The sequence below is a fragment of the Balaenoptera borealis genome, assembly GCF_965194805.1.
Source record: "Balaenoptera borealis genome assembly, chromosome: 9".
In the NCBI taxonomy this organism is placed as follows: domain Eukaryota; kingdom Metazoa; phylum Chordata; class Mammalia; order Artiodactyla; family Balaenopteridae; genus Balaenoptera; species Balaenoptera borealis.
The window spans coordinates 224452-242525 of NC_138873.1; the positions used below are offsets into that span (position 1 = coordinate 224452).

General features: G+C 53.7%; 1 pseudogene across 1 annotated transcript; it reads right to left on the reverse strand.

Moving 5' to 3' along the window:
* Positions 1-14281: 14281 nt before the first annotated feature.
* LOC309635044 (prefoldin subunit 1 pseudogene) lies at positions 14282-14986 on the reverse strand (annotated as a pseudogene). The gene has a single exon. The product of its transcript is annotated as a prefoldin subunit 1 pseudogene (transcript).
* Positions 14987-18074: the final 3088 nt, after the last annotated feature.

An 18074-nucleotide genomic window follows, 5' to 3' on the forward strand; every position in this document is an offset into this window, starting at 1 on the left:
CATATTCTAGAATAACTGAGGGCGTCACCAAGGTTTCTTTCAAGAGTCTACAGGATCTGGTGACAGAGTGGGGTGAACTCAATCCAGTTTACGCTTGTTAACCTGGAGTCATTCATAGCTCCCTCTCACTTTCAGCAGTGACCTGACTTGGATAATAAATTAAATGGCTTATCTATTTTCAAGAATATGGAATATTCTGGGATTCTTGCGAAGCCCATTCCATGAAAGAACTTCAATGCACTTAAAGATAATCTCACTTTCATCTTTCCCAGCCTTCTAGTAAAATCAGAGAATAAATTCATCTTTCATGTAGGTAAGCAAGTAACACGGCAAACTGAGACTTAAAGGTGCAGCTTTGGAATTGCCAGCCAATTGGCAGTTGGTGCACGTGGTTCCCTGGGTCCCTCCTGAGACTTACGTTTTAATTGGACATTTAACCAGATGGTCCCTCAGCTTTCAGGGTTTATGTCATTTGCAGGGGGAAATTCAGGTACATTGACCAAAGACATCCACATAAACACATGGGTATTTACAGAAATATGCACAATTCACCGCCCAAGCGACGCCCAGCATGATTAGCCTTGCTAGGGACCAGGCAGGAAGGAGCATCGGTGCCAAGAGCAAGGAGGTGAAAAGGCAGATCCCTTCAGCAGGGGCGAAGCTGGTGCTGGGCCTGTGCTCCCAAGTTCTGAGGAGCACCCGAGCGGGGGTGACACCTGCCCAGGGCCCTGGCCTCCAGGCCTCAGCCCCACGCTCCAGGCACCGCCTTCCGGGACTTTGGTGAGATCGTAAGGAAGGCGGGGCGCACATACTTTTCCTTAGGCCTTTTTCCTTTAACTTTCCATAGGGACGTAATTTTGGACTTCCAGAAACTCTGCAAAGAATTCTCGTTATGACGATGGCTGTCACGTCCATCCTCCTTCCATCCTGACTGGTTGGCCCTCTGCAGTCAGGACGAGCGGTCTGTTCCTGTCCACAGCAGTGTAGGTGCCGGCGTTTCTCAGTGGCTCACAGTCTGCTGCTGCCCCACGGTGGGGTGGTTCCCACCCTCCCGGCTGTGTCTTACCTTCAGGCTCACAAGCCCTCCTGGCCCAGCTCTGGAGCTGGCCCCCCTCAATAACCCTGGTTCCATCAGTGGAGGAGGGAGACAACCGTGTTTCTCATTCTGTGCCCTCGTGAGCCTGACAGCAGCCGGTAGTTACCGAGACGTAAAGTGTGTGACCCGTGTACAAGTCCCAAACAGGCCCTTGAGCGAGTGTGACTCAGGTGCATGCTCTGCGTCGTTGAGTAGACGGCCAGCGACACAGTGGAGGAAGTATTTTTGCCAAGAGAATTGAACTTGAATCTGGTCAGACGCCTTGATCGAGTCACCTGTTGACAGGAGTCCAGGGGGCTGAGGACACAGTCCGGACACCAGTAGGATCTGCTTGGCCGAGTCCAGGGCAGAAGGAGAGGGATGAGGGGACCCACAGATTAGAAGCGACTTAGTTAGAAAACAGTTTAGAAATTCATGAGCCGACTGGAGCGATGTAAAGCCCGACTGGATGTTTAATGATGTTAAGCGGTACTTGTAAATTTTTTAGATGTGAGAGGTTATTACTGTTAAGTTGAACAAAAAAGAGTACTTAACTTTTAGAGAAAAATTCTGAAATATTATGGATGAAACAGTATTATGTCTGGGATTTACTTAAAGATAACGAGACGGGGTGCTGGCAGCGGGCGGGGTGCAGGTGAAACACGAGGGCTGCTAGCGGACAGTCGCGGGGCTGGCTGTGGGTGCACGGTGGAGCTGGCTGCACCCTTCTCGCCCCTTGTGTGTGTGTTGGAAACTTTCCATAACTAAAAGCATTAAGATGACTTACTTACACAGTGAGTGCACGCACCCCGGTGACACACTCACAGGTGCATGTGTAACGCTGTGTCTCGTAGATGTGCGAGCACAGTGGGCTTTAGGGAGGTTTCCGGTCTTTGCACGTTCAGATGACAAATCTTGTGAGACCGAACCAAGCCAATCCGACGGCTTGAGACGCAGCGGGCTTTGCTCAGGGCTTTGGTGCCAGATCCAGGCCCTGCCCCTGCTGGCCGGGCTCAGTGACTGTCAACTCTGCTGAAAAATGACGGTCTTTCCTGAGCAGCTTTGCGAGGACCCCGTTCTCTACGTGGCTCCAGGGGCTCCCAGAGCACAAACCCGAGAGCGTCGTTCCTGCTAAAACCAGCTAACATCTGCTTTTAGCACAGAGTTCAAAATCCTCACCTTGGTCTCTCAGGCCTCGGTGTAATCTGGCTCCTGGCCGTCTTTCTGCCTCGGTTTGTGTCATTCTCTCCCCTGTCCCTTCAGCGCTCAGCTCCAGCCACCCTGGCCGTCGGCATGCGGCTCTGCACCCCTCCCCGGCTCCGAGACTTGGCTGTCACCTCCCGCCTGCTGGGCCGTGCTGCCGACAGGGAAGACCCCGCTGGGCCTCCGGCTGGGGTACCTGGCCTGTCGCAGCACTGTCTGTCCTCTGGCCGGCCTGCGGCTGAGTGTGTGCGGCGACTTGTGGAAGGCCTGTGCGTCCCGGGGGGCGGGCAGGGCTCCCACCACCTCCAGGCCCAGCCTGGAGCTTGAGTGAGAGCCGTCGTCTGTGCACGCTTACCGCACAGGAGGGAAACGTGCACAAGTGTGTGAGGATTTGGTCATGACAGAAGTTTTATTCCTCCCAATGTGACTGGTACTTTGGGACCATAGCATGAAGCCAAACATAGATATGAACTGAGTGGGAGACCATATTACTTTGTTTTTATTCTAACAAGTAAAAGGTCACCTAGACACAGAGTGTGCTGTGAGGATGTTTGCTTGGGTATCCAGCCAACGAAGCCATAGGCAGTTAGTAATTTCTTAGGCTGTGAATTTTGTAGAAAAACTGTACGGAAGTTAAATGATTTTCCTAAAGGGCAGCTGCTGGATGTCTGTAGAAACACTGAAAAGAAGAGCGGGACTTGGAACTCGGGCTGAGCTGGGCCCCAAACGTGTGGGTGTGCGTCTGTGGGACGTCAAGCCGCACGCGACAGGTGTGCGCACCACGGTACACTCGACCGTGTCAGGCAGTTGTCATCTGGAAGTAATTCGGAGACAAACTTTATAAAGATGATCCGTGTCCATGCAGAATATCAGCATTTCCCCCCAGAGCAACCTTGAATTACATCCATTTGCTCGAATAAACCAATATTTCCACTTTGGAGAACCCTAACTGACCTGCATCACCCTGGGAGGTGGGGCGGCGTCGTCCTTGCCTTTTCTTGCTAGCAAGACTGGAAAAACAACCACACTCTCTTTCTCATCTTTCTTGTTTCTTAAGAAAACATCCACTGCTCCGCATCTGGCATTTGCTGATTCCGCATTATGGAGATTATAACCTTAAAAGAAACGGCGGTGGTGTCCCTGAAGGTGCCAGCATTTTAAGAGGTACTGCGACACAAGAATCAGGATCTCTTTGTTTTCTGAAGCACACGAATGAACAGCGATGACGTCATGGGCAGCACTCCTAAAAAGGGAACCGGGTTCAGGGTAAGAGGAGAGAGTCCAAACCAGAAGGGAGAGGATCCACGTGGGACCAAGGCATCGCCCGCAGCCTCGGAAGACTGGCCGGGCTGGTGGTGGGTTGTTGTGGCGACTGAATGTCCTTGTGATGTGACCTCTGAAAACCACATAAACGTACAGTGGAAACAAGCATGAAGACCTAGAAAGCTGCGGGCCTGCTCAGGTTCAAATTCTCCACCACCAATTTCTGCTGGCTACGTCTGTGCTACACACGCACTGGCTTCTACCTCTCATGTGCTCAAATCAATATTAACAAAAAGTTAATAAATCTTTAAGTTAACTTGAACTTTAAAAAGACTGTACCAGAAGGGAGAGTGTCAGTCCTGGGCACTTGACCAGAACCTTCGTGGCTTGTGAGCTCGCATCTTCGGAGACGGAATTGGAAGCTGAGACTCCCTGGGGCTGCCGTCAGTGCCTTGCCTACTGCGCCCCTTCTGCTTCTGGAGACTGCTCCCTCTCTCTGTTGAGGGCCAGGCCTCTGGTGGACGTGGGGTTTCTAAATATTTATTTATTTATGGCTGTGTTGGGTCTTCGTTTCTGTGCGAGGGCTTTCTCTAGTTGCGGCAAGTGGGGACCACTCTTCATCGCGGTGCGCGGGCCTCTCACTGTCGCGGCCTCTCTTGTTGCTGAGCACAGGCTCCAGACGCGCAGGCTCAGTAGTTGTGGCTCACGGGCCCAGTTGCTCCGCGGCATGTGGGATCTTCCCAGACCAGAGCTCGAACCCGTGTCCCCTGCATTGGCAGGCAGATTCTCAGCCACTGCGCCACCAGGGAAGCCCGGACGTGGGGTTTCTGATGCAGTTGGGAGAACAGGATGGGAGTGGCCGAGGAGGTGGCCTCTCCCAAGCGGCTGCACAGAGGGATTAGGACGCAGCCAAGGTGCCCCTGCTCTTCCTCGTGCTGTTCCTTGTGGCGTCTGCGTGAACTTTCATCAGTCGCCACCAAGACCAGGGTCACGGGGCGATGGGTTGGGACCAGGTGGGGAGGCAAGATGGGGGCTCAGGCTGAGGGGTCAGGGGCAGCGAGAGGCCCAGAGGGCAGCTTTGTTTGAGTGGAATAAATGAAACTCTACAAATCAGCCAGCAGGGATACAAAGGACCGTGTTCCTCCTTACCTGCTTCCACCCACCCCCCTCCTGGCTGTTGGCAGAGAAAATATAAAGGCACCCGCTGCAGCACAAACCAGCAGGAGTTCTGGGTAGCGCGTCTATCGTGTTCCTCCTGACAATGCTGCCTCACCCCTCCAGGCCTTGCTCCATGCCCCTCATACCCTCCGTAACTTAAAAAGTTTTTGAGACCTATAGACACCTTTTTAGACAGACCATCTGGTGAAAGCAAGAAGCTCTGCCTTGGTTCATTTCACCCGAATTCAGTTTACATCGGAGCACTTGGGCTGCACTGCTTCTCCCTCTGGGGCCTGAAGCTCCGGACACCTCACCGTGAGCATCGTGGGTCGGCCAGGTGGCTGCCTCTGGGGTTTGCTGACACCATGGGAATCCCAGAGGACATGCCCCATGACCCCGTGGGAATCCCAGAGGACATGCCCCATGACCCCGTGGAAACTCCCACAGGACACGCCCCGTGACACCGTGGCGGCGTTCGTGAAAGCTCCCAGCCTGCGGCTTCGTCAGCTGACATCGGGGACACAGCGCTGGGTCTTCTTTGCTGGAGGGTCAGCCGCAGGAGAACTTGGGCACACTCGCCGGACAGAGAAACAAGTGGGGTTTGCTGGCCTGTCGTCCTGCCTGAGCCCAGACGGCAGAGTCAGATGGTAGTTTTGTCTTCTGGTCGCAGCTGGAGATAAGCTGGAGGCCAGAAGTCCTGCGCCTGCGGTGCCGGCCACCCGGTTACTCTTTCTGCAGCCCTCGTGCACGAGGGGAAAGGGAGGCACTGTCCCTGCAGCCAGGGCACGGGCCGGGCACCGAGCCCACAGCCCGAGGGGCCCAGGGGAGTGGTCGGGTGGGACCTCGGGCCCACGTCGGCCACGGCATCAGCTGCTTGCGAGGTGGGATCTCTGTGTCGCCACTCTGCAGGCGGGGACACAGGTCACTCTCACAGGAGGCCGGCTCGAGTTCCTGTATGCTGAACACCTGCCCCCAGGCTCTTGGCATCTGACACAGCGAGATGGCGTTGGAGCAATTCTCCACTCAACATTAGGGTTCAAATGATCTGATCACACTGATTAAATTAGGCTGTCATCACAAACCACCTTTTTATAGCTACTTTATTTATTTATTTATTTATTTATTTTGGCTGTGTTGGGTCTTCGGTTCGTGCGAGGGCTTTCTTTAGTTGCGGCAAGTGGGGGCCACTCTTCATCGCGGTGCGGGGACCGCTCTTCATCGCGGTGCGCGGGCCTTTCACTATCGCGGCCCCTCCCGTTGCGGGGCACAGGCTCCAGACGCGCAGGCTCAGTAGTTGTGGCTCACGGGCCCAGCTGCTCCGTGGCATGTGGAATCTTCCCAGACCAGGGCTCGAACCCGTGTCCCCTGCATTGGCAGGCAGATTCTCAACCACTGCGCCACCAGGGAAGCCCCACAAACCACCTTTTGACGCTGCGCTGAGCGGTCTGGTGTCAGTAAAGCGTTACTCTGCAAAAATAGAAGATTCAGGAGCGAGACACTGAAAATTGCACGGTACTCTAATTGTGAGTTGACGGGTGTCCGTGGCCAGAGGGAAACAGTTTCAGAATGACAGTGACTGCCGGCGTGTGGTCCCGCCAGGACCAGAAGTGAAAACGGCAGGCGTCAGTGCTGCAGAGGCGGCTTCCGTGCCCGCCGTGCCAGCCGCTTGGATGGCCGCGCAGAGGGTGATACCAGAGGGGCCCTGCCTGGGCCCAGATGCCGGCCAGAGGCCAGGGCCTCCCTCCTGCCCTTTAGGGTCAAGCCTCCAATCCGCTCCCCAAACGTCCACCCAGAACCGGGGTCCCTGCTCTGCACCAAGTACATTTCATTTAACCCTTATTTTCAGAGGTGGAGGTTGAAGCCCAAGGTCACAGCACCAACAGAGAGACCAAATCCCAGAGGTTTCTGAGCTTCCCCCACCGCACGGCTTCCCGGTGGCCAGTGGCAACACTTAAACATCTTTTGAAAAGGATTTTTAACGTGCTGCCATAGTTCTCGGATTCTAAGTGGGAGACACAATTTCTATCCTATCAGCAGGGAAACGGAGGCTGGGGCTGCCTGTCTCCGGTCCACAGGGCCTCCCCCTGGGTCCCCGTATGTCCCCACTTATCTGCAGACCCACCCCTTCTGGGGGGAGGTGCCGCACTCTGCACCATGGCCCAGGAGGCCTGTTCCTTTATGCCTCATAAAGCTGGCATCCCCTCCCTAGGCCTGGCCTCTCTGTGGGTAAGTGCTCTCTGGTTGCTTTTGTATCTCTGGTGCCCATCATCTCTGAGGTCCCAGTAATCATGGAAGAGAGGCAGGAGAAGCCTGGGAATACAGCCAACATACGGGGCTGACGGGGGACTTCTTTTCTCTCCTTGCGACACCTGGCCTCTGTGTGGTTTTATCAGTAGTGAGGAGTCACTGCTGGTCCTCTGCCCATCCACCCGTTAGGTGTGCTGAGCTCAGTGCCACCAGCTCCAAACACTTACAGGCTAATCTTCTCAGCAAGGTCTTCCTTCCAGCATCAAAGCCCCTCAGGTCCTGGGACTAGCCTCCTGGAAATGACCAGAATTTACCTGGGATATTAATAGCCCTCACCCAGAGCTCGCTGACACTCGGCCCTGGGTTAAGGACTTTAGAGATGGAAAAATTGAGGCAAATAGATGTTCAATCACTAGGTCCCACAGCTCGCAAGGGGTCCGGTGGCCGTGAGACCCAGGCCGTCCAAGCCTGACTCAGAACAACAGACGTGGGTGCTGAGACACCATGATGATCCCAGTTTTCCTGGGTCGCCAGCTCTACTCAGTGCTGACAGCCTGCCATCTCCGCAGGAAATCTAACGACCTCTAGAAATTTGGGAAGTTCTAGCAAGTAGGTCTTGACCTCTTGCTACACTTTCACTTTCTTGCTTTGGTCTACTGAGGAAGTGAAAATTCCAAATTAGCATGTGACACTCATTCAGATCAATGGGATTTGTGTTGTTGGTGCATTTTCCCACAAAACTGGCAAGAAAGCACAACCCGAGGGAGGCTCTGTTGATCCAGGCTTGCTTCTGGAGGAAGGACATGCCCACTGGGAAGCTCTGTCCCTGCGGTTGGGCTATACACAGCACGCGGGTCTCCTGACGGCCACCCAGGACTGTGTCCTGCCCACCCGTGGCCTCCTCATGGCCCTGGTCACCCTGAGCCCGGCGTCTTCCATGGCAGGTGCTCATCAACACTTGTTGAACAAATTATTGGCAGAAAGATGTAGGTGGAAGAACCCCTTCTCAGCTGTCCTTTCTACATCCCAGCATCCTAGAAACAGAACCCAGGGAATGGTTGGGTGAAGGGCGTCAGTGGCGTGGATGACAGAAACTGATCCAATTCAAAGAGGTCATTTAAAAATTACATGGATCAAGGATGTGGTGGACAGAAGAAGGCCCAGAGTTGTCCACCTCCTGGGCCCCCAAACCAGTGAATATGTTGCTTCATGTGGCAACAGGACCTGCCTTTGTGATCAGTTAAGGACGTGGGGATGGGAGGTTATGCTGGGTTACTGGGTGGCCCGACGTAATCAAAGGGTCCTCGTACAGGGAAGAGGGAGGCAGGAGGGTCAGGCAGGAAGGAGAGGTGACGGTGGAAGCAGAGGTTAGGACAAGAGAGATGGCAAGATGGAGGAAGGGGCCAGGGGCCAAGCAACGTGGTGTCCTCGAGGAGCTGGACGAGGCAGGGAACCAGTTCCACCTGGAGCCCCCAGAAGGAGCAGCCCCGCTGACACTTGTATTTAGCCCAGCGGGACCTGTCTCAGACTTCTGCCCTTCAAAGCTGTAAGAGGATACACTTGTATTGTTTTGAGCGACCAAGTTTGTTACCGCAGCAGGAGGAAGCGAGTATGCGTTTAGCTCCGCAGGGGGACTGCGCACTGATGCAGGGAGAAGCGAACCTGGCTCCAGCAGCGGCCAGTGTCTGAGGGTGGATCCTTAGAGCGTCTCCAGGGCCCTGAAGACCCTCGCTCCAGGTATTCATTCTATGCGAGTGAAAACTACAGATAGGTGACACCTTAGTCCTTGCAGAAACGGGCCCAGGGCAGGGCAGGGAAGCAGGGAGGGGGCCAGGCGGGGTGGGATGGCTCGCGGCCTCCCCTCTCCTGCGGCCTGGCGGAGGCTGCTTCTGCCCACGGTGAACCTCATGGGCCCTCTGTCCCCGCAGCAGTTGGGTGCAGTCAACCGCGTGCTCCAGAACCCGGAGTATTTCTTCAGGGAAAATGCTCAGTTCTTTCCAAAATGCCATGAGAACTGTAATGATGGGAATAAATAACAGGTGCTGGGGCAGCTGCTACTGGTTGCCGGCGCTTCTTCTTTAAATCTGTTTTCTGTGGGGGACCCAAGGGCTTGCAGAAGCATTTTGCTCGGAAATATTCAAGGAATGCTTCTTGCGTTTTCTTATTACAGCAACAGCTTTAGTATTTATAAGCTGATTCCTGAGACCTGCAGCAGAGCTGGAGAGGTGACAGGTTGGGGAGGGTCTAAACGGCAGCCCCTGCAGTTGCTTTGAAATGGCATTTGGTTCTTCACGGCATCTTTCTGAGGTGATTGTTGTCGCCTAGGCTGAAACTGCCCCCCAGAGCTGTGTAGACGGTACGGGCTTCACGCACAGGCGTGCCGGGTGAGGCGCGTGGGTGGTGTGCCTGCTCCCTGGGCTGCCCCCTCCAGCTCCCACGTTTCTGGTGGGGTCTGTCCTGAAGGTGGGTGGGTCGCAGACAGCACCCTCTCCCTCACCACCAGCGGCATCACTTGGTGCTGGGCCCGGATGAGCAGAGCAAACGAGACGCTGGTGATCCTGGCAGAGCGCTTGTGGCCATGAGACAGCTGTGAAGTGTCCTACGTTCCCTGCACAAAAGACAAAACAGGTCACAGTGTTTGCTGAGCTGGGTCTCTGTTATTGGCTGGGTTCTGTGCTCTTAGACTCTGAGATACCAAGTGCCAAGAATTTCTGCGTGATTTTCTCACTCGCTTTTTGTGTGCTTCCTGAAAATGCGATTAAGTTACTTGAGTTATTTCTTTGGTTTGATGACTGCGAACTCCCCTCCTGACGCCTCGGCCCCGACACCGGCTGCGTTCAGGGTGAGGGCCGCAAACACTCTTCCTGCCGAGCTCTGGGGCTGCTCGCCAGCGTGTGCAATAACAGGGCTGCCTGTTTACCACGGGTTCTAACCTGTTCAGTGCCATGGGGTTGAATGTTTGAGATCAGGAGCCAGGAGCGTGCTCACCCCGTCAGAGTTCAAGTGCCAGGCAGCCCCGGGCGTCACATTCAGGGCAGGACCTGGGCTCCGAGCTGTGTTGTGCGGAAAATACCCAGCAGCCACATCCTTGACTTTGAGTTAAAATCTCTGGGCTCCTTTGCGGTGGGAGAGCGAGAGTCTATAGTCTTTTGCCTTTTCCTGCTGTTCATCAACTCAAAATGAGATGGGAAACTCGCCAATCCGTTCAAGCCACAAACTCCGAGGCTTCTGCTGAGGACATGTCCCTTTGGGGTCCTGGGCAGTCCCGTGGCCCCCCCCCCCTCACTGAGCCTGCTGGGTGTGGTGGCCGAGTTCACCCCACAGGGCAGCCCCCCAGGGGTGCCCCGTCCTGGGGGTCCTTGTGGCTGCAGCGGGTCCCGAGGGGCGGGGGGTGACCCGAGGGCCGTTCTGGATGCGACTCTGAATCACTGGTGGGTTTGCAGGCTCTTCTCTCAGGGGCAGCGGCTTCCCTTAGAACCAGCTGTAACTTGCTGTGCTTCCTGGGTCCTGGGTTAGCTCCTGGGGCTGCCATAACACGGTACCTCAAGCCGGCTGGGTTTAAACGACAGCAGTGTGGACTCCCACAGTTCTGAGGCCAGAATCCGATGTCGGTGGGGCAGGTCCCTTCTGGAGGCTCCGGGAGGCCCTCCCTGCCGGCTTCCGGGGGGGTGACCACCTTGGTGTTCTTGGCTTGGGCGGCGTCACTGCAGTCTCCACCTTCTCAGGGCCCTTCCCTGTGTGTCTCTCTGCCTCTTATTATGAGGACACTAGTCACTGGATCTAGGGCCACCCCACTCCGGTATGAGCTCACCTCCATCCTGAATTATCTGCCACGACCCCATTTGCAAACAAGGTCACGCTCTGAGGTGCTGGGTTTGGAGGGATATCATTTAACCTACTATAGAACAGTCATTATAATAGGTGAAATGGCTTTTAAAAAGGCGTTATCTGCTTTAAATTTTCTTCAGTGAGTATTTTCTGAGGACCTACTTGTTCAAAGCACCCAGGGAGTAGAAATGAAATAGAAAACACAAGAAAAGACAAGACGTGGAAGCTGTACATGAAACTAGGAAAACACCCCAAGACAGTCTATGTGAGTAGACGCATGATAGAATGTTCTAGACTGGACACCAACAGATGCTGCAGGAATGACCGGGAGCTTCTAAATTGTAAGGAGATTGGTCTTATGCCTACAAAATCCCAAGACAGAACAGGCAGTAACAGTGGCCTCATTTCTGGTTCTGCTGAAGGACCTGCCGGTGGACGTGGGATTCATCCAGGAGGTGCTCCCGGGAGCAGGCAGGAGGCTGGAGCAGCCCTCCGGTCTCTCGGGACCACGTCCAGGCAGCAGGGAAGAAAGTCACCTTTCTCTTGGTCTAGAAAAATCCATTCCACAGTTTTCACCATCCCTTGCTGACAAATAGGATTTTAAATCCCTTTATCTGGAGACAGAAAGTGTGTGCTCGTGGCGAATAATTTGAGCTGATATTCTTGCCAGCTGTTAAGGGACACATGCAAAAAAAAAAAAACAAAAAGCCAGTGACATCTGGTCAGCATTGATATTTTGTGACAGAAGTATTTTTTCCTGGGGGGTGTTTTCTAAGAAACCACATCTCAGAATCCCCAGTCTCTTCAGCCCTCAGCCCCTGACCTTTGACCTCTTTGAAAAACAAAGAAGAAAGTGATCATGTTGACGGAAGCCCCTGGGCCCAACCTGGGCACGTAGCTGGCGACACCGGGTCAGCCGGGAGCCGGCCCAGCACTTGCTTCCAGGTCCTGCCGCAGCCCTGCCCTGGTGGTGGGGGGGGGGGGGGCGGGAGGGGCAGGCAAAGCCCCCGTGTCCCGCCTGCTGGGCTGGCATTTCCCCCAGCTCCAGACGCCACTCCTCCTCCTCTGCCCTCCTAACCACTTGTGTTCTGGGGGGTTTAGATTGTAACTTTTTAAAGTAAATAATGTCCAGTAAATGCACTAATGAACACTGATTTTTTTTCTGTGGAATCGTCAAGCCTTCTTTGCCTGATCTTCCCAAGAGTGCCAAGGAAACAGGCCAGTTTTGAAAGGGAAGTTGAGGAGAATGCGCTGTTTCCAGACTGGTGAGCCCCCTCCCCCAGGAGCTGGGGCTGCTGGGATGTCCCTCCGAGGGGCCCCTGGGGGTACGGGGCGTGAGCTTGGTGATCTGCCTGAGGGCAGCTCTGTGCAGGGGCTGGGTCCACTCCCCGTGTGTTCTGAGAACCGCCCCCATGCACGAGGACTGGGGGTCCCCTTGCGGGGGACCACACACCCAAGCCTCTCATTTCACAGACGGGGGGACCGAGGCCAGCTCCTGCCGCTCTGAGATCCCCTGTCAGCCCTGCAGCCCCAGAGCCCCCGCGGGGTGAGCCCCGGGGCACAGCGTCAGGGCCGCTCCTGCCCCCTCCCAGCTGGGTCTTTCCACGGAAGTGCACACGGCCGGTTTGGTAGATGATAGAAGCCTCGGAATGGCAACGTGTGGGGAAAAAGCTCTTTCCTGGGGTCAGCACAGGACAGGAAAAGACTTGGCAATTACTTCAGTAACAGAGTTCAGAGAAACACAAATCTCTGTACAGAGCAAGTTTCCGAGTCCTGGTTTCGGGGGCCAGGGAACAGTTAATAAACCCCCCAACACCTCCTACCTTTGTCACCTGGGGGCGGCCGGGCTGCGGAGCCGCTGCTAACATGAGGTCGCCTGGAAAGCGGCAACGGCCCTGTGGTCCCGCCTGTTCTGCTGCAGGTGACGCGCCCCCTCCTCCGTCACCTGGCTGCCAGCTCTGTCCCCGGTGAGAGCCCATCGTCTTCTCCTTTTGAAATTGCACAGACGCCCAAGGTGCCCCGACGGAGCTCAGAGAAGTGAGGCTTGTTCCGCGTGGGAGACCCTGAGAACGGATGTTGCACGATGAGGCTCAGGTTACTGAAAAAGGCCCATCTCTTCCTCAGGATTGACTCCAGAGAGCGGAGTCGACGGAGGGGCCTCGGCGCCCGTGAGGAGCAGGGGCCCGGCGGGAGGTGACCGCCCCGGGCGCGAGGCAGCGGGCGCCGTGGTGGCTCAGACTCGAGTTTGTCACTGTCCGCCCAGTAAGTGTCTGCCGTGTTTTGAACGGATGATACAGACGATAAACAGGTTGGAACAAGAGCTCCCACTCCATCGAGCACGGGTGGCCCAGAGCGCCAGCCTGGGTTGATGCGATTCCACGGCAGGGGCGTTGGGACCGCGTGTGCCAGGAGGGCCCTCGTTTGCGGCGCGTCGGCAAGGTTTGCTGCTGCCACTGCTGCAGCTCTCGCAGCTGTGATGCGCCGTTGACGTAAAGCCTCTCTGAAGATGTGACTTCGCGTTGCTGGCGCTGCAGTGTGGCAGATGGACATGAGGGAGAGGGTACAGGCCTCCGCGGTAGACCGAGAACTTTCTTCCTTTCAGGAAGATGCTCGGGTAGGACTCCACCCCGGCACACGGAAGGTTCTGGACTCAGCCCATGGCCTCGTCCCTGAGAAGCTTTGTGTGACAACGTGAGTCGTAGTCTTCAGGTGTCGTTCTGAGGGTTCACAGGGAGCGACGCTCGGTCTGGAGCTTCTAACCCACAACCCGCACTGCACGTGCTGCACAGCTGGACGGCAAGACTCGGACCGGCGATTGGGCACCTCAAGCTCACGAAACCTCTTGTGCACGAGAATGGCTGTGGTCACTCACACGCTAGCAAGGAAACTGCAAGTTTGGAATCCTCACCTGCCTCCCTGACCACGCCTGGGCCTGGGTGGGAATCCTCACGACCAGCCAGCCCCTCTTCCTTCCTCGCCCAGATCTCGAGGATCCGAGAGATGGGTGAGGCCCCTTCCCAGCTGAGAGCCGGCCACGCCTCCCTTCCCCTGGGGGCAGGTTTCCGATGTTTTCCAAGGAACAAGCAATGGCGTGTTTCCACACTGATCTCTGGTCGTCCTTTAATTGGCTTTTCTCCAGGCCTTGCCCAGTCTTTAGCTGAGACAAGTGACTTTTTCCTGCTTGTAGAGTCTCATTCATCCTAGCCCCAGAGCCTCCAGGACACAGGCAGCTGGGCTGAGCACCTGTGGATTCCACGTGGGGTCTGTCTGTGGGATTCAGGATGGTCCAGTATCTCTGAGACTTGACTGTCCAACAGTAGTGACAGTGGTACGCATTATGATGGCCAGAGTCATAGTTTCACCTTGTTTTACCTCTTATGAATCACTTATGCATATTTTATCTCATTAATCTCAGGAAAACCAGGGCCTTCGAGTTCGGAAAGAGCCACGTAGGGGAGGTAGAGGGATATATAAGCATGGAAAAAATATTTTTTTTTTTTTTTTTTTTTTTTTTTTTGTGGGACAGATGTCTTTTATTGGTCTGACCAGCGTGACTAGTCGTAGGCCCAGGAAGAGCTCTCCTATCTGTCCCGGCTCCCATCTTCCCTCTCCTGGGGGTTCATGACTCACCCCCAGGGAAGAAGGGTGGCAGGCAGAGCCAGGATAAAAAATACAGGGATGGGATCTGAAAGGGGCTCCAGGTGATGCATAAAACATAGGGTTACCAGACCATCCAGATAAACTGTCCATCAGGCAGAGCAGAAGCAGTTTCCCTATACAGGCCCCTGGCCAGGAATGGCAGGGGTCAGGAGGAAGAGCTTCCCTAGAGGCTTCCTACTGTGCCCTTCGTGCCATCAGCATCTCCCGGACATTGTCCTCAGCTTCCTTCACACTCCGCTCCAGGTAGGATTTTTTCTGTTCCAATTCTTTAATTTTTTCTTCTGCTATCTTCTGTTTCTCTAACAGCTGATTATGAATTGCCTCCTTGGATTGAAGAATAAACATTCTTCCTACACCTTCATACATGTTAGTCTCATCTACCAAAGTCATAATCTCTGTATCTGTAAGATGTGCATGCTTTTTCGTTCTGTTTAGCTGTTCAATCTGTATGTCTGCAAGCTTCACCTTCTGTTGAGTGTCAATAACTTTGGCTTGAAGCTCTGTGAAGGCCTTCTTCAACTCCAAATCCACGGGGGCCGCCATCTTGCTTCACTCCTCGGAAAAAATATTTTTAAGGACATTTGAGTTAGTGAATTTTTGAAAGAAGGTACAGAAAACGTTTTTGCCTTATTTTATGCTTGTAACTGTCAATGTGAAAAGAAATGTTTTATGGAGTGAAATAAATGTGAAAAAATGGTTATGTTTAAGAAGATAAACACAGGTCCAAATTACACATCAAATGTTATTCAACCTGGTGGACCGTGTGGGCAGTTTTCCAACAAGGTAATTTCAACCTTTAAGTTGTAGGTCAAATGAATCAATTTTATAATGGCTTTTTGCTAGGTGCTGTATTTGTATTATGCAATGTTTATTTTCTGTTATGTTGTTTTTGAAAGTCTTGCTTGGGCTTCCCTGGTGGTGCAGTGGTTAAGAATCCACCTGCCAATACAGGGGACAGGGGTTCGAGCCCTGCTCCGGGAAGATCCCACATGCCGCGGAGCAACAGAGCCCACGCACCACAACTACTGAGCCCATGTTCCACATCTACTGAAGCCTGCGCACCTAGAGCCCGTGCTCTGCAACAAGAAAGACCACTGCAATGAGAAGCCCCCGCGCACCGCAACGAAGAGTAGCCCCCGCTCGCCGCAACTAGAGAAAGTCCGTGCGCAGCAACAAAGACCCAATGCAGTCAAAATAAAAAAAATGAAAAGAAGAAGTCTTGCTTATTTCTGGCCCTCAAGCAGAGGAGATGTCCTCTGCGGGGGGTTCCCGGTGTCTCGAAGCTGCGTCTGGATGAGCTGCCCAGCACACCTGCCGTAGCGCTCACCTGGGCGCCACCTGGAGCTCTCACCAGGCGCTGGTGTGGCTCACCCATGAGCCTGCGTGCGGTTTTGGCTTGGAGCCATCTCTTGACGCTACCAAGAGGGAAAAACCCAAACTCTCTTTTGTTGGAGAAAGTAATTTTCGTTTGAAATTCTAAATTGATTAAGCCGTGTTACAGAAAGTTTGGAAAAACAGAACTGAATCCTAGCTTTCTTACCCTGGCATTCATGTCATTTGCTAGGTTTTCTTGCATCTCTTTCCTAGTGTACTTTATGTTAAGTTGTAATCATACTCTGCGAACAATTTTATGTCCTGCTATTTTTAAGCAGCATTATATTATCAGCAATTTCTGTGTTACGCCATGGTCTTCAAAACCATCATTTTAAAAGGCTACTTAATACTCCATAAAGGGTTTATTTAGAAAATTCTCGCTACTGTAATGACACTGGCCAACAGCTCCTGCCACCTGCCACACTGATTACTGAGTCAAAGGACCTGAGCTGATTCTGTTCTCGGCACTCATCGCCAAATGTCAAATCTCTTCCCCCCCAGACGGAACCAATTTCCGTGCCCCTGATGTACGGGACGCCTGATTTACCACAATATACTTATCAAGGAAATTTTATACCATAATGGGTAAGCAATCATTTTAATTACACTATTTGATCATGAGCGAGTTGGGCTGTTCGCTCACTGAGTTATGATTTTCTGTCGCCTTCCTCTAGTGGAATAGTAACGGTTCTCCTATCAGTTTGGTTGACCTCGTTACGTGATGAGTGACCCCTTTTTCAACGTGGCTCTAACTCCTCAGCCTCTCTCGTGTTGTCAGAACTTATCAAGGATGGTGACATTCTCTATCTTTTCGTCATCAAACACCCTTTTTATTGTTTTCCCCGTAGAGCCTATGTTCATTTTTATGTTGGTGTGTTTTACCATTTTGTTGATCAAAGGCACATTTAATTGCCAAAGAGAGCAGCTGGTGAGTGTTGGATGACCTGCGTACCAACCCGATTTGATACAGTTCCACCAAAAGTCAAGACGCTGTTTTAGCACATCTGTGCAGTTTGGGTGGTAGGTTGGGGTCCCCGTGACAACCCCCACCTCTCGGATGGTCAACTCGGGTGGGTGGAACCTGTGCCATCCTCTTCTTGGGTTCACTGGGGGCTCGGTTCCTGCTGGTGCGCCAGCTTCCTGGGGGTTGGGGGGCGTGGAAAGGAGGTGTCTGTCCGTCCTGCCCCCTGGAGCCTCAGGCGCCCAGATTTCACCCACTTTTACAAAGTCACGTTAGGACTCAGAGCTTTGGGAAACTCACGGAATCTCCCCAAATAATGCTTCTGCCCCAACATATGACGAGACGGGTGGGGTCACGGACGGTTTCCCGTGGGTGGCGGCCAGTTCTCCACGTGGCGTGAGGTGCCTGGGAGCAAGAAAGCTCTTTGGTTTGTGATATTCACTGAGGCCCGGCTCTTGGCAGCTGAAGTGTTTTATTTCCCTTAGGTCTTGGGCCTAGACCCACAAGAACCAGCATTTAATGACAGTGGTAGCAGGTAGGCCCGACTGGCACGTGTGCCGACGGCCTGCCCGCAGCAGGGGCCCTGGACCAGGCAGACCTGCTCTGGGCGTGGCCTCACCTCGGCCAGGGTATTTAACCGCAGTTTCCCCATCTGAGGAAGGGGGTGATAGTTCTCTCTTTAGAGTCGCTGTGAGGTTAAATGAACAAACACATATAAAATGCTCAGTAGACGCGTGCTTAGTATTAATTCTCATCACTTTCATTTCTGCCATCCAGAAAAAAGAGCTCTCGACTGAGTCCGATTTTATCTGTTTCTCAAGGCTCAGACCAAACCCCAAGTGGTAAAAAGCTTACAGGAAAGCTTGCTGACATCCCAGCTAGAAACCCTCTCTGACCAAAATCCTTCAGCAATTACACCCGGCCTCGTGCTGCCACGTGCAGGCCTGCGTCTGCGCCTGACCAGCAATTCCAGGGCAGCGACTGAGCGTCAGCCGTGCCGGGAGATTCATGGCATTTGGCACAGGGGCTGGTCCTCTGTGCCGGTGCTTCAGGAGGTGGACCGACGCATATGCTGCCCCTCGTCCCACCTAAATTCTCGGGGGTGGGAACAGGGCAGGACCAGGTGTTCGAGCACTTGTGTCAGCTGATTCTGAAGATAGGTCTTGGTGTGGCAGCAATGAACCAAAAAAAGAAATTCTATTTTGATTTGGTCACTTATTGTCATGGGGTTTTATTTTTGCCACGTTGTGGTGAACCAGACCACTGCTTTGTGCTCGCCAGGGGTACTGAAGCCCCACTGTGCCC